Source organism: Acartia tonsa, chromosome 5 (genome assembly GCF_053477335.1).
Source record: "Acartia tonsa isolate MP-2025a chromosome 5, ASM5347733v1, whole genome shotgun sequence".
Lineage (NCBI taxonomy): Eukaryota > Metazoa > Arthropoda > Copepoda > Calanoida > Acartiidae > Acartia > Acartia tonsa.
In genome coordinates, this window is record NC_137264.1 from 1,086,132 (window position 1) to 1,098,468 (window position 12,337).

At 32.3% G+C, this 12,337-nt stretch overlaps 2 protein-coding genes across 2 annotated transcripts in view; one reads left to right on the forward strand and one right to left on the reverse strand.

The window, feature by feature from the left end:
- LOC145318497 (TLC domain-containing protein 3A-like) overlaps nucleotides 1–1,607 on the reverse strand; it is a 37,760-nt gene extending 36,153 nt beyond the window's left edge. The window contains exon 1 of the mRNA XM_080159776.1: nucleotides 1,540–1,607. The gene's annotated coding sequence lies outside the window, so the exon portion shown is untranslated. The remainder of the gene's footprint in view (nucleotides 1–1,539) is intronic.
- Nucleotides 1–12,337, forward strand: part of LOC145318490 (uncharacterized) — a 221,458-nt gene that overhangs the window by 67,815 nt on the left and 141,306 nt on the right. The window lies entirely within an intron of this gene.

Here is a 12,337-nt window from a genome sequence, read left to right on the forward strand (position 1 = left end):
TCCCTTCATGGGTATTCCTACCTAATCTAATTTTCACATGTATATATAATATTATTTTGATAATCAGAACAACTGTCACTGTTCCATTTATTATGTTGTCATAATCAATTTTTTATGACGAAATCTATTCCGATTTAGAGTTTAAAAGAAAATTCAGTTTTGAGGAAAATTTAAACTTTTCCTCGAAGTAATATCAATAATACAAAGTAGAATGATGTCTGTCTTTCTGTCTGTCCGTCCGTCCGTCCGTCCCTTAAGATCTCGGTAACCACTGAACCGATTGGATTCTACTCTTCAGGGTATATATCTATTGGTCCTGTGGTGGTTTTAAGCTATTTTCTTTGGGGGTGGGACACCCCCCCCCCAAAAGAAAAAAAATTTCTTGGAAACACATTAGACTATGAGCAGCACCAGTAGTACTTTATTTATTTATTTATTTTTTTAATTATCTCTTGGGGCAAAGCCCCTAGAGGCTAGGGGCGAAGCCGCTAGTGGTAAAACATATAGGGGGAAGGGGTAAAATAACTGCATGTCCCCACTCCGAGGACACTGTGCCGACTTTCAATTAATTCTTTGAAAAAATCAACCAATAGCGTCTGAATTACAAAAACAGCCAAGTCGCTACAAAAGAGTAGAAAGCAATTTGCTAGCAGACGAAAAAGGTCCCAACAGTGAGATCCAGGTAGTTGTCTGGTTATACATCTATATTTATAAATTTATTCTTGATGTTAAGAGGTAGAAATACATTATGAGATAAATTATGAATTTAATAGCTTAAATATAATAGCCAAAGTACTTGTATATCTTAATTATATATATTTATACTAGCGGCTTCGCCCCTAGCCTCTAGGGGCTTTGCCCCAAGAGGTGATAAAAAAAATTTGGCGAAATACGTAAAAGGGCCAAGGAAATACCCTACAAAAAAAAATGGGGGGGGGGGGGAATTTTTTTTTGGGGGGGGGGGTTGGGGGTGTCCAACCCTCCAAGAAAATAGCCTAAAACCACCACAGGACCATTAGGTATATTCCCTGAAGAGTAGAATCCGATCAGTTCAGTGGTTACCAAGATCTTAAGGGACAGACAGACGGACAGACATCAAGCTACTTTGTATTATAGATAGCCATAGTACTTGTATATCTTAATTATATATATTGATATATATTATATATCTGTCATTTCCCTTCCTCTACTAAACAGTAATAAGGGTTATATTATATGGCTTTAAGATATAAAGTTAAACAAAAAAGTTAATGTTTATGCTTACTTAAATAAAATAAAACAAGCATGGAAACATCCATAAGTAGCACAGTACAAAAGAATCATCGATGTACAAACACACAAAGTGAGTTACAACCAAGAAATAAACAATTAATTAATGGATGTTCACTGGTAAATAAAATCTTCACAAAAAATGGCAGATGCATATATTAAACAGCAGTCTAAAATAGCATATCTCCCACATACCTTTACGAACGACTGACGAACGGATGGACAAAGTGAATTATAAAGTAGCTTCACTGATAAAAAAAAAACTTCTACCTGAATTTTTATCTTGTCTGCTGTCTCATTTTTTAATATTTAGATATTTTTGTAAATTTTAATCTGAAAATAAGAACAGTTTTTATAATAAATTTATTTTAATTAGTTAAATAAAAATACCATAACTTAAAGAAAGATTTTTGAAAAACAATACAATCTTAGTCCGTAGTTAAAATTGTTCTAATATGAAGTAAATTAACTATATCATATTGTTTATTCACTTTTTTCAAAAATGCCCTGTGAAAATATGCCAGTTCATTAAAAAGAATATTTTATACTTTTTCTGTTTAAATAATCACTTTAACTATAATATGAGTATATTTGCTAACTAATCACAATTGAAAGTGTTGAAAAAAGACAAACTTTGTGTAAATTTTTAACACATTTCACTAATACATCTTCTACATATGATTGTAAACACTGAACAGACAGTGACACACACACACAAACACACACGCACACACACACTCACCCACATAGACACACACACACCCACACTAAGACTAACGAGTGAAAGAAAACACTAACACACACAAACATGATAGAAAGCTGTGTAGTAGAGGGTTCCAAAATCCTTTCCCATCTATAATACAAAGTAGAACGATGTCTGTCTGTTTGTTTGTGTGTTTGTTTGTCTGTTTGTAGCGAAGGATCTCGCTAACCGCTGAACTGATCGGGTTCTCCTTTACAGGGTAGCTTCTCATAGGTCCCGGGAAGGTTTATAACTATTTTCTTGGGGGGTGGGGCATCCCTAACCCCCCCCCCCCCAAATGAAAAATACCCCCCAAAAAAAATTTTCTTTTTAAAACTAAAATTAAAATAGTAGGTTAGACTAACCCCCCCCCCCAAAAAAAAAAAAAATCCATCCCCCCCCAATTTTTTTTTTATTTTATTTTTTTATTTTAAATCTAAAATACGAAAAATTGGTTTGATCAAACCTCTTGGGGCAAAGCCCCTAGAGGCTAGGGGCGAAGCCGCTAGTATACACTAAAGTGTCTAAATATCTGCCTTACCACTTAGATCTCGTAAACGGCTCAATTAACCTTTCCTTAGCGCTCAAGGAAGTTTCACATGGGTACGGGGGAGGTTTTATGCTATTTTAGAGGGAATATACGATACTTATTCTGTGGAAAATGAAATAAATGAGAAAAAATTCCTTCTTACCCACACCCCCCCCCCCTCCCAAAAAAATGGGGGGGGGGGATAAATAGACCTCATCAAATATAATACTTTTAGTTTAAATTGAGCGGTTGAAAAAACAGCGAATAATTTTTTTTTCAAAAGTAAATTATTTTGAACCACTCTACAAATATTGAATTGTAGATAGACAGATAGTAAAAGTTGTAAGAGTTGAACTTCACGGCACACACACACACAAAAAAAAAAGATATTAAGGGGAAAGAGTACGAGAGGGGAAAATAGTTAAAATAAGGGAAAATCTAGACAAGAGAGTGTTTGGAAAGAGAGGTGGACGAAAAGAAAGGAAAATCTGCGAATTTTTTCTCAACAAATCTTTTCTATAATTAGGATATGCCAGTTGCTAGCTCCGTAACGGATAGCTCTAATCGCATCGTATTATAAACGGCTTTCCGCGGATATAAAAAGTACAATTATAAGATTAAAACCAGTTTTTAGCCCCGAGATGCAGAAGGCACGGGCTAAAAAACTGGTTTTAATCTTATGATTGTACATTTTTATATTCGTAGAAAACTGGTTATAATACGGTGCTAGACATAGTTTTTTCGTATGGATGAGAACCGGTTCCTATCCACCGGATTCGAATGAATACGAGAAAAAAAATTTCAGCATATTTGTACAAGTTTACAACAGATTGACAATTTTAGTTCTAATTTCTTTCATAATGCTTCGCTTCCATGAATGTTGCCATCCTTGTGTAGATAAAAAAAATTGGGTGTTTCCAACACTGACCATTATTTTCACCTAAAAATTTAAATATTTTGCCTATCAAAAGCGTAGCTATAATATATAGAAGACTGTCAGTCTATATTTTAAACGTTCAAAAGTGGGGGGGGGGGGGGCACAAGAGGTGTTGTTTTATTTACCCCACTCGAACTTTGAAACCCCCCCTTTTACCCCCCTCAAAATTAAAAAAATTACATTAGATTACCCCTATCAAACTTTTACCCCCCCCCCCCTTTCACCCCCCCCCCCACTCAAACTAAAAAGCTTTAACGTCTCTGTTCAATAGTTTAGTGTGCTATAGTTAAGGTAATAACTTAATCTAAGGCTAATACAATAAAAAAAAAGAAACTTAACTTCAAAAGTTTTAAACTTAACAAGGATGACAACATCCATAAAAGCGAAGCAGTGAAAAGGTAGGACAAACGGACATTAACAATTGTATAGTGTCAGAACTGAATAATCAGAATATAAATGTATAAGAGTCGAAGCAAAATTGTAAGTAAATTTGTTGAAAAACTGCTTGATTTAGGATAATGTTTATGGACATACTTACATTTTTAGGACTTGATTATAGAGTTGCTTCGCTTATTACATTATACTTTGTTGTCCCAGGAATTAATGTACCAAAAATCAGATCAATCGGATGATTAGATCACTTAAAAATTTGTTGTTAAAAAAGTAAAAAAATCAACATGTTTAAAATGGACGTACGGACATTTTGGTGATGATTATAGAGTTGCTACGCTTTCTAAATCGTACCTAACTATTAAAGGAATCACCATACAAAATTTGAAATCGATAGGACAATTCTAACATGCCTAAATTAACGAAAAAAGCTATCCGTTACGGACGTACGGACGGACGGACGTACGGACGGACCGACCATAATTATAGAAAAGCTTCGCTTTTAAAAAAAGTTTTATGACTCCATTGCAAACAAAAATGAAATATTCTTTAATTTTTTGGGAGAATAATTTTCAATTTCTAAGCTTAAATGAAAACCTTTTTAAATTCAAATCTAAAATCAAATATACTTTATAATATAAAATTAAATACAGAATTTTGGAAAATATGAATATGAAATAAAACTAAAGCTTTAAAAGTCTTTGACAACATCGAATTATTATTGAGTTCTTTTTTTTAATTGGACGTTATGGCAAAATGTGAGAAGGACGCAAAATGAATTAAAAGAGTACAATTAATTAAAAAAAACTTGGGCCATTAAAATAACCATTAACACACTTCGTAATTAGATCAAATATCCTTATACTAAAGTAACAGGATGTCTGTGTGTTTGTCTGTGTGTTTGTACCGAAGGATCTCGCTAACTACTGAACCGATCGGGTTCTCCTTAACAGGGTAGCTTCTCATAGGTCCCGGGAAGGTTTATAACTATTTTGGGGGAGGGTACCACCACCCTCCCAAGAGAAATCGCCCCTAGAAAGATTTCCCCCCCCAAATTTTTTTAAAAATTTTTCTTTTAAAATCTAAAATAATAAAATTGGGTTATAAAATTCGACTCTCCTCAAGTGCCCCTAGAGGCCTCTAGGGGCGTAGCCGCTAGTATAAGTATATGGTATGTAGCGATGAATTAATATATAGACATTATGAGCAGGACAAGAAAAAAATAAGTAAGCTTCTTTATGGTCCTGGGAAGACTTATAATTATGGAGTGTTAACTCGACCCTCCCATGAGAAATCGCCCCTGGAAAAAATACCCCCCAAATTTTTTGTTACTTTTCTAAAATTGAAAGTGTTTGGTCGACTTAACACTACACCCCTTCCCCCAATTATAACAAACATCGCATTTTATAATTGATTAGCGGCTAAGCCCCTATAGATACATCTAGGAACACTTTTTTTATGGGTCACTCCCAAATTGCAACCTACATAGTCGTATTCAAAACTTTATAAATACTGATGATGATTCTTTGTAAAACTAGCAAGATAACTAAAAACATCAAATTAACAATGATTTACAAAAATGATAAAAATTGTCATAATCACTACACTGCACTGTACAATTTCACAATCTAAACAGTATTATAGGATGCTGTGAGTATTGGTGCAAAAAATGGGGACATGATTCCAGTGACGTCATACTTTCTTTCCCGAAAAAGGGAAGGGGGGAAGAAAATCTCTTCAAAAGAGATGGGGAAAACCCCCTTTTCTCCCATCTCTTTTTTTCTTCCCCCCTTCCCTTTTTCGGGAAAGAAAAATATGACGTCACTGGAATCATGTTCCCATTTTTTGCACCAATACTCACAGCATCGTATTATAGCTTTATAAATTCACATTCGTAGCTACTTTATTACGGGAATTTCTAGGTTGCTTGTAATGATAGAGGCCAATTTTTCTTGTAAAGAATTCTATGTAATGTGAGATTCTTGTTTACAATTCCAATAAACAATTGAGCTATTTTCTGGGCTGGTTTTTAAGGCAGAAGTTTATTTCTCGTATTCATTCGAATCCGGTGGATAGGAACCGGTTCTCATCCATACGAAAAAAACTATGTCTAGCATCGTATTATATCCAGCTTTCTACGAATATAAAAATGTACAATCATAAGATTAAAACCAGTTTTTTTAGCCCGTGCCTACGGCACCTAGAGGGTAAAAAACTGGTTTTAATCTTTTAATTGTACATTCTATATCCGCGGAAAGCTGTTTATAATACGATGCGAGAAATAACTATTACATAATCAATGAGGATTTACTTTGTCTTTGGTCTGTTTGTCGTTCAAACAAATTGCAACATAATTATGATATTCACTACTTTATCATCCTAGTCATCATTTTTAAATTAATGAAGAAATAAAAAAAATCATTATCATAACAGTTGATAACACTTCACTGAATAACAGCCCAATTAATACTAAAGTGTCCGAAGTACAATTAAAAATTTCAGGGAGAAATTAATATGCAAAAACGCACTTAATGTTTTACTAAGTTTAAAAATAAATTAAAATTTTAAAAATACTTAATCTTTTAAAAATTGAATTAGTGCTAAAATGTCAATTTTAATCCATAGAATTAATATATCCTTTCTGTTAATCATAAATCATCTTGGAGCATAACTGTCTTAGTTTCTTTTGTGAGATTTTATTGCTGCAACACTTAAGGACAAAATTCTCAGGGCTCGACAGCCGCCGGTAAGCCTCAGGAAAACAAACCTTTACAATTTTGTAAATCAGCAGCTCACGCACGGCTGCTGAGCTCTAATAATTTTTGTTAATAAATGTGTGTTTCCCTATTCTAAATCCCTGAAACCTGTAAAGCAAAAGCGGTCAAACAGGTGGGAAAATGGCGTGATGATAATTCTTCAATGGATATGCTATCATTTCAGCAAAATGTATCACAATATTAAAGTTACTACACCGCAAATAATAACATAGTTTTCCTTGTTTTTCTTTAACAAAGTCACTTGTATTATCCCTGTTTCACTACTTTTTAAAGATTTTTAAAAGCGAAGCTTTTCTATAATTAGGGTCGGTCCGTCCGTCCGTCCGTACGTCCGTCCGTCACGGATAGCTTTTTTCGTTAATTTAGACATGTTAGAATTGTCCTATCGATTTCAAATTTTGCATGGTGATTCCTTTAGTAGTTAGGTACGATTTAGAAAGCGTAGCAACTCTATAATCATTACCAAAATGTCCGTACGTCCATTTTAAACATGTTGATTTTTTTACTTTTTTAAATAGCTTTTTTCGTTAATTTAGGCATGTTAGAATTGTCCTATCGATTTCAAATTTTGCATGGTGATTCCTGTAATAGTTAGGTACGAGATAGAAAGCGTAGCAACTCTATAATCATTACCAGAATGTCCGTACGTCCATTTTAAACATGTTGATTTTTTTAACATTTTTAACAACAAATTTGTATGTGACCTAATTATTCGATTGGTCTGATTTTTGGTATACTGATTCCTGGGACAACAAAGTACAATATTATAAGCGAAGCAACTCTATAATCAAGTCCTAAAAAAGTAAGTATGTCCATAATCATTATCCTGTATCAAGCAGTTTTTCAACAAATTTACTTACAATTTTGCTTTGACTCTTATACATTCGCATTCTGATTATTCAGTTCTGACATTATACAAGTGTTAATGTCCGTTTGTCCTACCGTTGTAGAGCTTCGCTTTTATGAATGTTGTCATCCTTGTTTTATAATTATATGCATTCCTTGTTAAATTGATTTAGAAAAAATCTTGACATTTATATTTCATGCATTAGTAAAAGTCTAAGAAAAGTGACTTTTCAACCATGAAAATATGGTGTGCAATAGCTTCCGCATGTTTATTAGTAGCGAAGCTACTCTGTAATTCGAAGTGTCCATCCGTCCGTCCGTCTATCTGTCAGTAAGACACTGAATACGGGAAAACTTTCTTATCTACTATCCAAGATACACGGCTGAAACTTCTAGTGAACATTCGCTACCTATGAATGTTATCATCCTTGTTACATAACTTAATCTTAGAGCCGCATATCATAACAGCACCAAAAACTTTCTTTCCCCTTTCCTCTCTAGTGAATTTTGAACATTTCGCAAATATTACGCAGCACTATGTGCGGACGTGAAAGCCCACCTAAAAGCATGCAGGGAGAAAGGGTAAATTTTACAGTAAATTACACTGGTACTTGAAGTTTTATAACCACGTTATCGTATTTGTTGGCTCACAAACTTTGGGTTTTTAATATATTTAATAGCCGGAGCCGTAATTTTCGTTAAAAACGGCTCCGGCTCCGGACTAGATAAATAAAGAGATTTTTTTACAAATTATAATTTGGTAACTCTGTTTTGTCATGTGCAATTGCCCTTTTTAAGTTTTTCAAGTCCATTTTTATCAAAAATTGAACTTTTAAAACCTTCAAAAGTCAAAAATAAAAAATATTTTTTTTTATGGGGAAAAAATATGTCGAGTTTTTCTTGATTTTAGGTCGGATCCGGAGCCGTATTTCCAGGTACGGCTCCGTGGAGCCGGAGCCGCACCAAAATCAAACGGCTCCCAAACGCTTGTAGCAAAGCTGTTTCAAAATTAATTTTGTTTTAAAGTCCAAAATATGTATCTTTGTATATTTCACTCTTGGTGTTACTTACAGTCTTATTAGAAGTGCAGCTACTCTATAGGTAATTATGATATGTCCATCCAATCGTCAACGTTATTATAATATGTTTTTTTTATTTGAGTGTGTTTTATGAGTGTTATTATCCTTGTTTTTCCGCATAATTGCTGCCATTGATCAAACTTTTCTACCATATACAAATTATACAATGAATAATATATAATACAAAGTAGCTTGATGTCTGTCTGTCTGTCCGTCTACAGCTTAAGATCTCGGTACCACTGAACCGATCGGATTCTACTCTTTAGGGAATATACCTACTGGTCCTGTGGTGGTTTTAGGCTATTTTCTTGGGGGGTGGGACACCCCCAGCCCCCAAAAAAACAAAAAAATCCCCTCCCCCATTTTTTTTGTAGGTGATATCCTTGGTCCTTTTTTTGTAGGAGATATCCTTGGTCCTTTTTTTTTTACGAATTTCACCTTAACTTTTTTTATCATATCTTGGGGCAAAGCCCCTAGAGGCTAGGGGCGAAGCCGCTAGTATGTATATATAAATACAGGGTGATGTGAAAAAAAGTTCTCCTTAGCTAATAAATATAATATAATTCAGAGTGACTCAGGAAAAACTGTATGGTTTTTTTTTAAAGTAACGCGACAAAAGCGTAAGCAATTTCTACCAAATACAATTAGTCTTATTTTAACAAATTTTCACTTACTTTTTTTCATAAAACATGTTAAAAGTTACCATTTAAAAAGCCTACTTCTAGCATATTTAGAATTAAGGCTAAAACTCACAATGGTAGGTTCAAAGCCAAAACTAGTATTTATAATGACTGTGTAGTGGACCATAATTCAAGCTTTTAATTGAAGGGTGTAAAATATGAAGCTTTAAAATTTCAGTCCACCCTAAAAATTCTCACTAAACTTTTTTGACACCCTAAATGTGTAACTGGTACATACATATTATGTTATACATCAAATGGACATATAAGCTGTTAGTAGACATTATACAAAACATTTCTTTATTATTTTGGTGCAGTAGAGTGGATTGATAAATATAAAACAAACAGCAAGGATAACTATTTTCAATAGAACAACCATTTAAGAGAATTAAGTGTTAGACAATTTATTAAATGAAGAAAAATAAAAGTTAAAAAGTTTAAAGTCTACGCAATAACCTTTAAAACGGCAATTCAAAACACCTTAAGAGTTTTTAAAAATTAACTTAAACTTTATAAATTATCAAATATTTCAACTTTTTAATCAGAATCTTAGAAAAGTATAAACATAGCCTATCTTAATTAAACTTTTAATTTAAATGTTTGTTTGAATTTCTGGCAGAATGATAATTTATGTATGAGAAATAAAGGTAATTCTATTCAGATGCTTAGTTAGACTTTTAAAGATTTTTTAGCAGAATAAAATTTCTATGGTTTATTGAACAAGTAAAGTAAATCAGTAAATGGTTAATAAAAAATAAGTTTTTTTTATGTTTTTATGAATCTTAAAGTTTGGCTCTACAATTATCAATTTAAACAAATTCATTTGAATTCATGAGAACCAACCAACACTTGAAATCAAATTACACAATTACATTATGTACTTGTTTGAATAGAAATTTCACAAAAGTCAATTGTAATTCACATTATGTCAAAATTGGTTGAAATATAACCTAATTGAAAAGTTTAATAGAAAATGCATTTTATTTTGTGAGCAAACAGAACTGTATTATCAAACTCAATTGGAAAATAAACTTCTATATACAACGAACTTAGTTTATTGTAAATGTACTAATATCATAAAAATGTTCAATACAGGGAAAAAAGATAAATTTAAAAAAAGTACAGATTACATTTTTGGTTTTACTTTCAATCATTTGACCTTTTAATTCTGTAGTAAGAGAGAAGAGATGTAAACTTGCAAATATGTAAATTCAGGCCCAGAGCATACAAATGACTGCTTGGCGGGGAAAATAAATACTAGGTTTAACTATACAATTCCTAAATTCTAAATCTAAATGAAAACTACCCATTCAAATTCTATGTAATTTTGGCTTTCAATTCTTTAAAAATGGTACTGTAATCCATTATAAACATTTTTTAGATTTTACACTTATTGATAATATCAGCTTCTGTCAAATTTAAAATTGGGAAGGGCAAAATACATACAAACATTATTTTCACCACACACTTAAGTTCCTGCGTTGAATTTATCTAGTTCACCTTCTAAAAGCGAAGCTTTTCTATAATTAGGGTCGGTCCGTCCGTCCGTCCGCCCGAGATAGATAGCTTTTATTCGTTAATTTAGGCAAGTTAGAATTGTTCTATCGATTTAAAACTTTGCATGATGATTCCTTTAGTAGTTAGGTACGATTTAGAAAGCGTAGCAACGCTATAATCATTACCAGAATGTCCGTACGTCCATTTTAAACATGTTGATTTTTCTACTTTTTTAACAACAAATTTTTATGTGATCTAATCATCCGATTGATCTGATTTTTGGTATATTGATTCCTGGGACAACAAAGTATAATGTTATAAGCGAAGCAACTCTATAATCAAGTCCTAAAAATGTAAGTATGTCCAAGTCCATAAACATTATCCTGTATTAAGCAGTTTTTCAACAAATTTACTTGCAATTTTGCTTTGACTCTTATAAATTTATATCATGATAATTAAGTTCTAACACTACATAAGTGTTAGTGTCCGTTTGTCCTATTGTTTCAGTGCTTCGCTTTTATGGATGTTGTCATCCTTGTTTCAATATGAACTGAACACATTCCATATGAACCTTAGCTAATTGTCCCGCTTTCAATAACCAATTTGCTAACTTTACAAAATGGATGAATTCGTTGAATAAATGAATAGTAATTTGATATTCCAAATAAGTGAACCCATAGTAAATTATGTAATAGAATGCAGATATTCTTCATAGCACACACACACACTCAAGATAATATTGAGAATATTCATAAGGTAGAATTTACAGAAGGTTATCTGGAAGATTTATCTTGCTCTCTCTGCAAAAAAAAATTTTAATACAAGCTTTTCTATAATTAGGGTCGGTCCATACATCCATCCATAACGGATAGCTCTTTTTGGTAATTTAGGCATTCTAACATTGTCCTATCGATTTCAAACTTTTCATAGTGATTCCTATAGAAGTTAGGTATGATTTAGAATGCATAGCAACTCTATAATCGTTCCATTTTAAACATGTTGATTTTTAACTTTTTTAACAACAAATTATTATGCATTATAATTATCCGATTTATCTGATTTTTGGAATACTGATTCCTAGGACAACAATGTACAATGTTATAAGCAAATCGTCTCTATAATCAAGTTCTAAAAATGTAAGTATGTCCTTAAACATTATCCTGCATGTTTGCAGTTCTTCAAAATATTTACTTACAACTTGTGTTGAAATTTATACATTTATAATCTAATTATTAAGTTCTGTCACTCTACAAGTGTAAATTTTTGTTTGTCCTACAGTTTCAGAGCTTTGCTTTTATGGATGTTATCATAGTAAAATAAATTTACAAATGAAAAAAATTGTAATTACATCTTATCACTAATTATGTGATCTACATCTAAATTCAATATTTACAATATTAAATTAGTTTTATGTAGCCTTTTTAATCTAATTTAAAAATGAAGCTAAGCATTAAGATCAATCCTTTCGCCTTTTCGTTTAAATTTCCAATATTGAAAAGAGAGAGATATGTATATCTTTTAATGCAGAAATATGATTATATAAAATTACATTGCAGATTTCCATACTTTCAGAAATTTATATAAATTACCA